Source organism: Poecilia reticulata, chromosome 15 (genome assembly GCF_904066995.2).
Source record: "Poecilia reticulata chromosome 15, P_reticulata-male-v2, whole genome shotgun sequence".
NCBI classification, from domain to species: domain Eukaryota; kingdom Metazoa; phylum Chordata; class Actinopteri; order Cyprinodontiformes; family Poeciliidae; genus Poecilia; species Poecilia reticulata.
Window position 1 is genome coordinate 7,228,649 of NC_088844.1, and position 14,526 is coordinate 7,243,174.

At 38.6% G+C, this 14,526-nt stretch overlaps 1 protein-coding gene across 1 annotated transcript in view; it reads right to left on the reverse strand.

Annotated features, from left to right (window-relative positions):
* Positions 1-14,460, reverse strand: part of wdpcp (WD repeat containing planar cell polarity effector) — an 87,222-nt gene extending 72,762 nt beyond the window's left edge. The window contains exon 1 of the mRNA XM_008428892.3: positions 13,997-14,460. The gene's annotated coding sequence lies outside the window, so the exon portion shown is untranslated. The remainder of the gene's footprint in view (positions 1-13,996) is intronic.
* Between the last annotated feature and the right edge of the window lie 66 nt (positions 14,461-14,526).

The following is a 14,526-nucleotide window of genomic DNA, read 5'->3' on the forward strand; positions in this document are numbered from 1 at the left end:
GAGCCCACTGAGTCATCAGCCCAGAGAGAATAGAGGTGATGGACACACAGAACAAAATGAGGCAAAGGTAATTCTATTCAACACAGATGACAGGTACAGTCGTCTTTGTATCCATGTCCACATGTGTACATCTCTATGTCTTTTGCAGTGAACTTCAGTCAGCAGAAAAATAAAGCCAGATGACATGACTGCTAGGCAGCGTCAGTGTCAAGAGAGAATGTGCGTGTCAGTGGAGAATGTCTGAATACCTGTGTGTGTAGAAGGAACTAAAAAACACCGGAAGCATTAACTTAAGTAAAAAAAAAAAGACATGGGAAGGTGAGGAGTTGAAAAGTTCAGGGGAAACTCTTTAGAGATAATGATCAAGTTACTTTTTTTGGCTCACTAAGGATAAGTCAAAAGAACACAAGCAAGTCATCTGCAAACATGAAGTGTGAGGCAACAACTAATATTTCAGCAAAGAAGAAAATTACGTCAGACTGAGGCTTTATTAAATTTTTTCCTTGTAAAAATTACAATTAGCATAACGTTTCAGTGGCTCTACAAAAGTGACTGTGGCAGGAGAATCATAAGAACTTGAGGACACCAATCCATACAATTTTATATGATTGGTACTAAATTCCAAATGTGGCATTTATTCTTTCCGGCTCCCTTTATTTTTAATTTCCAGTGCAATCAGTTGCTTTAAGTACTCATCTAATTACTAAATAGCTGCAAAGGTATAGCTCAGGTGGAAGAGTCTGTCAAGAGGAGAGATATTAGTTGTACATTCTTCAAATCTGGCAAGAAAAAAGCCATTGTTGTCGGAAAGAAAAGGAAGTAGTAGTCCCATTTGTCCCAGAAAACACCACCCTAAATACAGCCAGAGCTGAATGGTGTGGGTCAAAGCATTTTCATTGGTTATAGTGGCTGACCTTTGGTTACAGTCAAAGGTCAGACCAGAATCTAATGAAGAATCTTGGACAACACCTAATTTTTTTTGTTCACTGATGTTCCTCATCCAATATAACAGAGTTTGAGCTGATTTGAAGAAAAAAAAAGGACAAGTACAAAGTATTTTTTCAGGGGAGTTGAATGTTACAGCTTTCAGATATGTATTTGTAAAAGATTTTCAAGTCCCTGAGTCATCTTCTTCTGTTTGTTGGTTATATACTAGTTTCTGTTGATTTATTGGTTGTAAAGTAATTGTAACATTATGAGAAAAACCTTAAGGAGTAGGAAGATTTTTGCAAGGTACTGTACATGCAATTCTAAAACGCAGTGCTGAAAAGAGAGTAAAAGATGCAAATCTGTTCCCTTAGTTTTTTTTTCTTGCACTGCAAAAGGTCTCTAAAGAAGACAGACAGAGAGAGACAGAAAGATGAGTGGATCCTCCTTCTAAGCAGATGTGTAAACGTCATTAGAGGAGGTAATGGGTAAAAGAAGGTGGGAAGGGGGTAAATACCTCAGCGACTCTACTAAAGGTATTTACCCAATGCCTGAAGCAGAAACACAAACAGAGACCTTTAGAAATAACTGAGAGCGAGTGGAATTTAGTGAAAGAGATGTTCAGTGGGAAAACTGCTGTAAGGTCTTGATTAGGTCTCTATAATATTGGCTATTTAATTTCTGTATTTTAATTTAAACAGCAATGATTAACTGCTCAACTAATAGGCCTAATCTAGAGAAGTGTTTCACTAAAAGTGAGTATCCACCCTGCAGCACAACCCACAGCCAGGAAAGACAATACTTCCAAACCAGCAGCACAATTGCCGCCTGACTTCAAGGAGTTAGGGGTTTGACCTCGTCACGCCAAAGGAGACTCATGACTGTGGTTTTGTTTATGTTGTTGGAGATTTTCTTCTTATAGACTGACTTGGTGGCCTGTTGTTTGCCCCTCACCTTCTGACAAACACTGGTATAAATACTAAACAAACTGTCATATACACACCACAACAAATATAGAAATGGGTCTGTCCAGACATGCAACAAAGTCTATACAAAGCTTACATTTCTTATGCTATATTTAAATTCTAAAATAAATCATTCAAATAAATGGAGAACAAAAGCTTCTGTTATCTGTGGCGAGACTGAACCTTTCTGTGTGCTACTGTGGTAAATATAAGGCTTAAAAATCCATCATGATTATTTTTATGAATACTAAAAATCACCATAAACTAAAATGATTGTTTACCGAGGAAAAACAGTTGCTCTTGAACAACAGGGATTTTCCTTGAACACAATTTTTTTCTGAATTTTCCCTTAAAATATTTAATAAGCAATTTATAGAAATGTGGCCTCTATAAACACAAATACAAACAGCAATCTAGTGTACTTCAATAATGTCTAAAAGACAAAAGAAAAAAAATAATTCTAAACATAAAAGCTGATAAATTAAATGCAATATCAATAATAAATTATAAATGATTAAAAAATTATTTTATTTTCCTCATCATCTATTATTTTGAAATTGCTGTATAAATAAATTTGACATTGACTTTGACATTAGCCATATATACATTCCAACTTCTTCCACCCTGAGACTCTTGTCCGGAAACCATTTGTCACTACTTGAAACAAATTTTCTGTAGAGTTAGCGCAAATTCATTGTAAACACAGAATGGCAAACTTGTGAGCAAACAGTTGAGGGTTTACACAATCAACATAAACATAGTTATCATTCACTCAGAGTTGTTTGCAAGCCTGAAACACCCACGTTGTAGACTTTACTCAAAGTGTGGAGAAAAAAAAGGTCAACGTTTATCTCGGTTCAACTGTACTGTGCCTGTTTGTGTATAATAGTTTTTCATGTACTTTTATTATTACCATAATATACATAATACCATAAGGCATTCGAAAGGTATACTTTTTCCACATTTTGTCAAATTACAACCACAATGTTTTATGCACTACATTGAAATTTTGTGTGATGGCACAACAAAGTATTGCATAATTGTTAGTGGAAGTAAAATTATACATGGTTTTCTTAAGTTGTCTTCAATAAATCTTGAAAACTGTGCTGTGCCTTTGTATTTACATTTGGGATAAATCTCGTCTAGCTTTTCACATCTAGAAAATGACATTTTTAACCGTTCTTCATAAACTAGTTTGAGCAGTGGTTAGATACATTAACTTTCAAATACTCCCATATAATTCTCTATGTACTGTGACTAAACTCAGATTTGATAAGGCCATTTAAACACCTGAAAATGCTTTGGCTGCCCCACTCCTTACTTAAATGTAAGGATGATTAACAGGCTACAGCAAGATTTCATGACATGCTAAGGAGGAAAACACATAGTGAAGCAGAGACATCTAAAATATGCAAGATGAGGAGCCCTGAGAATAAAGGCTAACAGAAAAACAACAACGATGAAAAAAATTTCTTAAAGACTTCCTGGGCGATTGAGAACCAATATCCACCTTCAGCTACATACACACAGATCCATCAAGAGGTCAGGAAGAAGAAGTCCTTTAAAGTTGTTGTCAGATGCACACAGTGAAATGCAGTCTGGTAAAATGAAAGGTCAGGCTGAACGTCCGCGAAACCTCTCAGCGGTCTTATTTAGCCGTCACACACTCACACATACACTGTCTGTCATCTCCCAAACGACACCGTGACACCTCGAACACTTCTCTGTGGGCAAGAACTCCTTCTGCCCATCTGTCTCTCTGACAGGTTGACGTGGCACAGAGTGCTTGCTGATCGATCTTACTCAAACCAAGAAGTTTGTTCCCTACGATGTGACCTCAGAGATGGATAATGGTGCTAATAAAACTTTTTTTGGCTACTCTCTGCTCTTCCTGAATTCATCAGGTTTATATTTCTCATATTTCACCACTGCAGAGCCAAGCAATCAAACATATTAAATGCAATCATTGAACTATAGAAATTAGACCCTGAAAATGAACAAACAAGAATATTTTTAAAACCAACAAAAACAAAGAAAATCAGTAGTTGGGATAATCTTTCTTTAGCACTTCTGCCTTCATGGTGATGCAAAACGATCCCTGTAAAGTCTCACGTTTGTGATTAAGGACAAAAGTTAGGGCACCTACACATTCCTTATCAAAAGAGTCCATATTTTTTCAGGCAAACTTCAAGAGCTCTCAGCGCTTAGCATTCATTTTAAATAAACATAAAATACAGAAAATCAAGACAGAATTTAAGTATGGAACTTGACCAAAACCAGAAAGTAGTGGAAGAAAGGACACGGGAGAGAAAAAAAGATGAAAGACAAAAAAGTAAATTGAAAGAAAAGTAGAACAAAAAGAAAGTAGCAGAAGGGAGGTAGGACACAAGGAAGAATAGAAGGGCAGTGAAGAAGGGAGTGAAATAAGTATGGATGGATGGATGGATGGATGGATGGATGGATGGATGGATGGATGGATGGATGGATGGATGGATGGATGGATGGATGGATGGATGGATGGATGGATGGATGGATGGATGGATGGATGGATGGATGGATGGATGGATGGATGGATGGATGGATGGATGAGCTGCAACTGCAACCCAGAGCTCTACCAAATATTGGATATGGGGCAGTGCCTGACATCATTGTGCTAATGTCAGTGCTGCTAACTTATACAGCTTTCTTTGGATCATCAATCTTAGCGGCGTGACAATAAAGCTCATATAGCCTCATGCTCTCACTTGATTGAGTTGGATACTGTGAATAATAATAATATCTGTAAAGGAGATTCGCAGTTGCGTGATTTTACATTCACAAACTCGCATTACATTCACTGTAATGAATGTAATGGGAGTCAATCTTTCCTGCCAACAGCCAACACTATCTACAATAACTCTTTAAAGAATTTGAATTAATATAAGTTACATTTAATTTCCATTTGGGATCAATAAAGTATTTTTGAATTTGAATTGACCACCATGCAATGATATGAGAGATACAATAAAAACCTTGAAACTGCAATCCTTGTTGCAACTGATCTTCAGTGAAATTTACTACAAGGACTGGCTGACAATGTGTTCAAGAAGCAAATGCTGAAGACTTTTTGCATCACTCCATAACTTAGAACATTCTAGGGCTTATATTAAAATAAAAATTGACATAACATTAAAGATATTGATTTCAACAATATAAGAAAAAACACAATTCCTTGCTCTCCCTAGTCCCCTGATTAACATTGGGTTTTTTAGTTATCATAGTTGCATGGCGTACTCATTCTTACTTATTTTTTCCAAAGAAATTATGCTTTATTTCAGTCACAACACTTACAAAGAGAGTCAGTTTTGGAGGTAGGCAGTGTCCATTTAGGAAAATTTAAGCAAAATTCTTCTTGTTACCTGCATTAAAGGAGTCAATTAGACTCCTGCTGACATTTGAAAACAGCTGAAATACAGCAACAATGCACATGTTAAAGCACATGCACTCAAGCAAACAAACACACATCTGGCTATTCTCCACCTGTCAGAGAGCCCAAACATGCAGCCATGCGTGAAACTGCCCTGCTCTGTCCAACACTTGTCCTCAGAGTAATGCCATTATGGAACTGAACAAACAAAAAACTTTCAGTGTCTGCTGTGTTGAGCTCTGTTTGCTTTTAAGAACTTCCTATTTCACTATATAGAGAGTCACCTTGGTGATCAGCCCTAAAATATACAACGGTGATTTTTACTCAGTGCTCAGGACAATAGCTGGGCTCTGAAATAATATAAGCTGGGTCAAGTCTTGTCTTGTCAGACAAGAATGAAATAGCAGCTATTTCTAACATTAAAGCCAATAAGAGTCCTAAGATCTCAAGAATAACTATTTATGGGTGACTATTTCAGATATTTAACACATTTTTCTCATCTAAGAAGAGAGAATGGAAAATTGGTCAAGAAAAATGTAAGCTTTAAAGTGACAAACTGTTTTCCACAGAATCCACAATATTCACATCAGAATTCACGCGGGACAAAAGGTAAAAGATCACATTTATATCTGGCATGTGTGATAGTAGTGGCTACTCACAAGCTATGTGGCTCACTCGTTGGTTCAGAGATAAATCTGGACACAGAACAGGACTAGTCCTGTAGATGTCTGGAAGTTCTTCAATTCAAACTCAGAATCAGGTTGTTAATGCATGAAGCTTAAACACAGGTCTAAAAGGTAAAAAACAATAGGAGGTCTAGGAAAGACTCAGTTAGCATAGCATACCATGCAAAACAATTATTTAACCATCCACAGCTCCAAAGACTACTTTTCTGGTTTCTTGCTTGAACAAAAGGTTTGATTTGAGTTTGGTGTCTTACATTCAAAACACTCTGATGCAAAACAGTCCAACGTGGGGGTGGCATCCACTCAGAGTAACTTTGACTAAGTAATAAAATTCAGCTATCCAGCTAAAATGAAAGTTTTTGGAGGTATTTGTGATGTGTCCATATGGAATTGTATAGCTGAGGATCAACGCTCCTGCAGTCTTAAGAGATAGTCATTTGGACCCAGTTTTTTACTCTGTGTGCCTTTTTTGTGTGTGGTTTCGGACATTGAGGTTCTGACGGGATAACCACTAACCACAGGTTATGGAAGAACCACTAGCAAAGAGCTGGTTAGCCTCACTCAGGACTTCTTTTGAGTTTTAATGTTGTTAATGTCAACATCATTGCCAAATTCTGGTACAGCATAGCTATTACATCACTTTTGACTGCAGTGCAGCTGAAATTTCTTAATAAAATGTTTATGTTCTCTCACTGAATACATTTTTAAAAAGCTGGAGGGTTTGTTTTTAAGAAAAACACTCCAAAATTAGAGATAAGCAACCTAAAGAAACCACATACAGTATGTTTAAGGTGTGTGGTGATGATGCAAATCCCAGATGGGATGCAGGTAGCCTCAGGAACGAACACCGTGAAGTAATTCCCACCAACATTCTCTTTAACGTACATTGGGCCCTCCTTTTATCCACAGCTTCCCCATCCTCTCCCTTACATGTATAGGCTTAGAGTTGTCTGGTCGGGCCAATCCTGCAGGCTCACCGTTGGCACGGTAACGAGTGCTATCCTGGCTAACATCTGCTGCACGACCCGGGGCCACTCAGAATGGGCTTTAATCCCCACACAGCCGTGTTGTGGGGGGAAAACATTCTTTTCCTTTTAGACTGTGCAGATAAACAGAGACGGGCAGCGCTGCTGGTAAACCTGCAGATGACCGGCCTCTTGGAAGTACTAGGAATGTTGTCGGTTACGTGACGACCCCCCGCACCCGTCCTCTCCCCGCCCCCTTTTCGTAGTTGTGCCACAGGCCATTATGGCTGTGCAGAGGGCTGTGACCGCCAGCTTCGGCACCAGGTTGCCATCGCTGACCCAGTTGGATGGATTTGGGTTTTGAAGTTATTGAACAGTGATGGGTGGGTTGTGGGGGGTAAGGTTTGTCAGCCAGCCTTGTTATGCAAAAACAACAGTCACATTGATAAAAAAAGAAAAAAAACATATACAACATTCCACTCTCTGCAAGTTTGCTGCCACATCATTTGGCTGCAGATTCAGGAGGCTTGTTGCTGCTGCATTTTTGGTCATCCTTCAGTGAGTTTGGAGTGTGTGGGATGCTGTCAACAGCAGAGGAGAGAGAGTGCTCAGTTGGGACAGTTGCTGCGCATCAACATGTGACAGTTTGGTGCCCCCTTGTGGTCAAAGTCAGGGAAAGAATTGTTACAAAACTGCACGACTACTCACATCAAGAGTCATTCAAAGTCATAACATGACAAGTCAACCACTCATCTCCTCTTCGAGGAAACCAGGCCATGATCCGTCTTCATATTGCTGTTGCCGATAATCATCTTCTTTGGCAGTGACGCACAGAAGAAATGAAGACACCGCCCCGTCAATCAGTCCATCAGCTGCTATGAAATATGTATTTGTCTTAATATGGAGTTTGATTCCATCAAACCTATTTCACGGACCATTTCCCTATGCAAACACCCCTTGAGGGTGGGGGGCAAAGAGAGACTTGCAGGATGTAGTCAAGGCAGCTAACAGTGAGGAAGAGACACACCTCAGATGTCTCAGTGTGTGCGCGTGTGCGTGTGTGTGCGTGTCCTCCAGGAGATTTAATTGAATAGTTCTGCTTCAGTGCCAAGAAGTTAGTTAGTCTGTTTGCAGAGGTCTGTGTTCTTTCTGATTGAGTGTTGTTTTTTTTTCTTTTTCTCCTACACAGCGTGCCAGCACTTGGCTAGAAACAAAGTCATTCTCCGGTTTCAATCACAGACACTGCAGGCACATCAAGCCAGACAGGAAACATTTCACATCCCTCAAGGCCATGTCCTGAAGGTGCCAAAACCATACAGACAACAACTGCTCAAGCAGACCTGTATGGTTCCCGGTGCAATATTGCACCCAGGAAAAGAAATACTTCCAATATTTTTATTTTTGTTAGCTTTGTGAATGCATTCATAATACTTAGCACTTTTTCACATTCTGCCACATTCCAGTTACAAACGTTAACATATTGTATTGGAATTTATGTGACAGACTAACGCAAAATTCCAAATACATAAAGAAGGAAATGAAAACATGGTTTTAAAGCAATACAGCAGCATATCTTTTGGGATGGGTCTCCATCTGCTTTAAACATCTCAAGATTGGAATGTTTGTCTATTCAATTTTTAAAATGGCTCTTGCTCAGTCAGACTGGACAGAGAGTATCTGTTAAAAGCCATCTAGACTTGCCACATTTCCTCAATTGCCACATTTCCAAAGTCAGGTCTTTGAGTGGGCTATCAACTATGATTTCATTAAACCACTTCATTGTAAGTCTAGTTGGATGCCATTGTCCTGCTGGACAGAGTACCTGTGGCCCATTCTCAAATATATTTCGGCCTCCAACAGGTACAATTAGTTCCAATCAATTCTGACCAGCTTTCCTGTTCTTGCTGAAGAAAGGCCGTTTTCCACAACATGATGACACCAGCACCATGTGTCACCATTGCGATGGTGTGCTAGTGGTGTGTTAATTGATAGTTTTTTTCTGAATATAGTGATGTGTTCCTTGATCTCGATGAGGCTGTTTGTTCCCTAGTGTCCTAAAAAACCTCTAAAGACCTTCACAGAACATCTAGATTTCTACTGAGAATAAATTACACACATATGGAGTCAATTTAACAAGTAGGTGACTTCTGAAGGTGCTATTAAAGGTGTATGTAGTGTACTACTGGTACTTCTGGAGGTCAGGGACCATTGTGAGTAGTTGAAATCCATAAAGACTTGAGATCCCCTCTAAAAATGCCTGTAACTCCTTATTTCAATAATTCAAACACAAAATGTACCTTAATATGAATTAATACAAAGAGTGGAAACCATCTTTTCACTACTGCAGAAGTTAAAGTCTACAGCAGAGGTCTCAAACTCCAATATTCAAGGGCCCTCTCCTGCAAGGTTTAGATGTCTCTGCTTCAGCACACCTGGCTCCAGTATTAGCTCATCATTAGCAGAGCTCTGTAGAGCATGGCTCAATGCTAGTGATGCAGCTCAGTCATTCAATTTTGAGACAAAGGACACATGTAAAAGTTGCAAGACTCTCAAGGTCTTTGTGACCAGCAGTCTAAAGTCTTCTGCCAACAATCTTTTGGGGGTACAGCCAATCAGTGCCAGGGGAAATGAATGCTGCTCCTTGATTGGCTGATTTGTAATAGCCAGCCAATACCATGCCAAGTAGGATTGCGGCTAGGTAATTTAGCCACCCAAGCTGTATTTTCTTTCGAATATTTTTGATGTGCAATATGAAAAAAATCCACAAATTATTTTTGCAAATAATTTGGTGCTATTCCACAGAAAATCCAAGACTAAACCGCAAGCGGGGTCCACTATAGTTACGAATTGGGTTATTTCTAACCCAGCAGTTTTTACTGTGTATAAGGCTAAATGAACACATGCAGAGCACACTTTTTAAATATCTATTTATCAAATTTCCTAACATTTTATGTTAGGAAATTTGATTTTGTGGTTGCAGTGTGACAAAAAGTAGAAAAGTGCAGGGACATGAGTATCATAGCAAGGCAATACCCAACACATTTTTCCATGCTTTCTTTTTGCATTATAGTCTTTACAGCTAAATAAATCTGTGATGACCTGATGTCTATGCTTTTTTCGATAGAGCAAAGAAGTGGAATAGTTTTATATGTACTGAAAAAAAAACAGTCATAATTTTGTGAAACAAAGCAAAGTAGTGTTAAAATCCTTTACTCTGTCATAGATATAAAATTTCAGTATGACACTTTGAACTGACAACCGCCAACTTATAATCCCTTATTAAAACACAGTGCTTCTGCTATGGCAACAAGTGCTACAGAAGCTTCTTGAAAGAAAAAAAAAACACCTTTTCCCAAAGGTTGGGAAAAGTGATGTTCGGGTGCTTAAAACTGGCCGCATACTGACACCTAGTGAATTAAGATTGTTACTGCAACTATTGATAAATTTAAAAAAAACAGGTTCACAGTGGGGTTTTGCTAAAACCCAATGTGAAGAAGATACAGTGGGACAAAACTCATCTCAACAACTTCATCAGCTAATCTAAGGCAGGGACATGATGCTTCTAAGTCGCAGGAACATCACAAGGTAAATGAAGTGGTGTCAGAAGAAAAGAGATGCCAAACTGAATGAGAGATAACAGTCACGGTAATGTAATTATCTGCTGGGCTTGTGTCTTTTTTGTGTGCTTTTGTGTTTCAATGGACCCTACAATCTCATTGTGAGCGCTGATAGTCTGTCAGGGCTATTTGGTCTACTGAAGGCAGATAAGAAGGGACGATACCGAGGCCGGTGGGTGCGACCGCCTTGTCTGCCTCCAAGCGCCAGTGTAACGGGGTCACTCAGGTGCTCTCTACAAGGACAAATGGAGGGGTAGAATAGGAAGAGATAAAAAGGGGAGAGTGGAGATAGAACTGAAGAGATGAACAAGAAAAAAAGGAGATGGAGTGGAAAGGGGATATGCTGTCAAACGCTTTTAAGGACCTTTGCCACTCAGAGCAGGAATGTAAATGTTGGTTCTGGGTGTACATGAATGTGCATGATCCATTGCTACACTTTGTACATATATTATCACACACATATGACCTCTTTCTACTTTCTTTTGGCTCTCCAAATCTCACCTCTAAAAAAACACCTACAATGCCGATAGTTTTCCACACTTGCACAAACACAAAGGATCAAGCTAACGTGCAAGCTGGCACCAGATACTATCAGGCGGCCAGCTGCCGTTTCTTGGTTTATTACGATTTCCTTTTTTCACAAAGACAAAGTATGCCTAATCCCCCACATGTCAACCTGACTGTGGAGACTGTCGGAGAGGAAAACAAACACTGTAGTCAAACAGATCAAGTAACATTCACAGCAATGCAGTCATTGCTGTCACATGTCTTAAAGAATAATAACAGACTTAAAGGGATTTTACTGAATGCATTGAAAGCTATGAAATTATGAAAATAGACATTTGATTAATGAACTCTAAAGTTCTGTGTGTAGGTTATATGAGACAAAACACATTATTTTGTCTCATATTACTACTTTCTCTAACTTATCTTGTTTACCTGTAAACAGGGAAGCAAGACAAACATGTTAATCTACTCATTTTATTAATTCAAACATTGTACTAATCACAACCTTCAGAGGATCATGAATAAATCAAGAGTTGGGGGAGATTCACAAGGTGTGGGTCTCCATTTTGCCTTACTGTTCCACAAGTGTTGCATTCCTTGTGTTAGGCCACTCCTAAACCAGGAACATCAGAAGTGCCTCACCAGGGCTGAGGTGGTCCAAAGTCCAGGTGTTAACCAGGACATTTTAGAGCCCTTCTCTGCTGACAAGCTTAATGGAGATGCAAATTCTCTAAATTGTCCCTAGGTGTTTGTGTGTATGGTTGTTTGTCCTTTCTGTCTTTGTGTTGCCCTGCGACAGACTGGCGACCTCTCCAGGGTGTACATCGCCTCTCGCCCGGAACGTTAGCTGGAGATAGGCACCAGCAGCCCTCCTGACCCCATAAGCGACAAGGATGTACAGAAGATGGATGGATGGATGTTAAAAGAAAAAAAAAGTTTATGTGAATTAGCAATGCTTATTATAGCTAACTCACAAAGACTATTCTGCTAATATTGTGCCTTTTCTTTTTGAAATGCTGATACTGATGAAGTATTTAGTAACAGTCAGTCATTTATTCCACTGTACGGAATTTAAGAGTGCTGAAAAAAGATATTGATGTCAATTCAATAATATTATGTTCTGATGTTTTGTTGAGCTAAAAGACAAAATTTTATCTACACAGAGTGAGGAGATAAACTTTCGCTGAGCTGACTTAGAATTGTATGACATTATAGTGAAAGATGTTTCTGCTATGCAAGTTGCTTTTGTGTGTGTGTGTGTGTGTGTGTGTGTGTGTGTGTGTGTGTGTGTGTGTGTGTGTGTGTGTTGAGAGACAAAGCATGAAGAAAGGTGAGCCAGGATCCAAAAGAGCGGATTCACATCGTGTCCATGACAATGCCAAAGAAGAACCTTCTTCTGTTCCACTTGATCGGTGGGATTGCACATATTAGGGTAGCTACAATATAACATTCAGATCTGAAAACTGAACTGAACTGAAAACAAATCAATGGAAAAATATACTCTTGAACTTGACTGACTTGACGACTACTAAAAGAAAACATGAACTATTTTGTTCTGGGGCTGCATAGTGGCGCAGTAGATAGTGCTGTTGCCTTACCCCGCCTCTCGCCCGGAACATTAGCTGGAGATAGGCACCAGCAGCCCTCATGACCCCACAAGCAACAAGGATGTACAGAAGATGGATGGATGGATGCTAAAAGTCCATGATGATGCCAAAAAAGAACCTTCTTCTGTTCCACTTGATAGGTGGGATTGCACTACCCGGGTAGCTACAATATAACATTCAGGTCTGAAAACTGAATTTAAAACAAATTTAAAAAGGAAAAAAAAAACTCTTGAAATTGACTGTCTTGACTTAGGACTACTAAAAGAAAACATTTTGTTCTGGGGCTCCACAGTGTCGCGTAGGTAACACTGTTGCCTTGCAGCAAGAAGGTCCTGGGTTCAATTCTCAGCCCGGGGTTTTTCTGCATGGAGTTTGCATTTTCTCCCTGTGCATGCGTGATTTTTCTCCAGGCTTTTCCCCATAATTTAACAGTTTTTATATGTTAAAATTTTAAACACAGAAAACTGTTAAATTACGGGGGGAAAATTCTCCCGGAAATTCCGTAAAAAAACAGAAAACGTACTGGCAGAAAATTACCAAGACATTTCCCTGTTTTTTTACGGAAAAATTTGAAATTAAATATTGTTAAATTACAGGAAACTTCTGATGGAAATTCTGTAAAAAAATAAATAAATAAATAAAAAATGTAAATATCCTGGTAGAAAGTTACCAGGACATTTTCTGTATTTTTTTTTCAGAATTTCCATCAAAATATTTTCCATAATTTAACAGTTTTTTATGTCAAATTTACCAATATTTTGTTAACCCAAAACTGAAGTTCTCTGTCTTTTTCTCTGTCTTTTGTGATATTCACAAACTTTTTTTAAAAAAAACTGGACATTTCCAAATACTTTTGTCTTCCAAACCATTGAAGACACACACACACACACACACACACACACACACACACACACACACACACACACACACACACACACACCAACCCCCCTTTTTAATTGCTGTTATTATTTCCCTAGTAAACTGGACTTACATTAAATATTAAATTAGAAACTTTCTTTAGTTAAAGCACCCACAGATGTTGACTTGTTGTTTTAGATATTTCTAACTCTATAGATAGTAACACCACAATTTTCAGGAAAACAAGTACTATTATTAAATATTACCCCATATTTGGTAATTCCATTTCAGTGTTTAGCATGTCACAGTGTAATGCTATATTACTAAAGAAACATGAAAACAGGGCATTGTAAGACGTTTTTTCTAATAACAATGCACATATGCGTCAAAATGAACACCACTCATACAAGCACAAAAAGTAAAATTCGAGGAAAAGATAAATATAGTCATTACCTTACCTTTGTTATATTCTTGGTATTCAGTCAGCACATACTTTTCACCTTAAATGGTTGCAAGTTTCGTCAGGATGTGAACGAGACTTATCCAAACTAATGCCCGTCTCCCACTGAACTTGTTTATATCTCTACGGCTTTATCTTATATGAATCATTTATATTACGGTCACTGCTGTGCCAATTGTTGTTTCTGAAGTCCTTGTTCTGTGTATCCTTCTGACAAGCGGCTAGGCTACCAGCTAGCAGTGCTAGCGGCTTCTACAATCACGTCGCTAAGCAACCACAAGCGGCTCAAAAAGGGCTAATTCTAGCTAGCTAGCTCGCCTGCTATTTTAAAAATGGGTTATTGATCTCAATACTCATCGCTAATGGTGTGAATTCAATCGAATAACAAATGAAAGCATATTTCAACACCGTGAAGAATTCAAAATAATATCTAATTGTTGTTTTCTTGAGTTGAGTTAGCACCTTTCGGTAAAGGCTTAGAATGTAACAATAATAAACTACAATTCCATACATGCTCACTCTACCGTA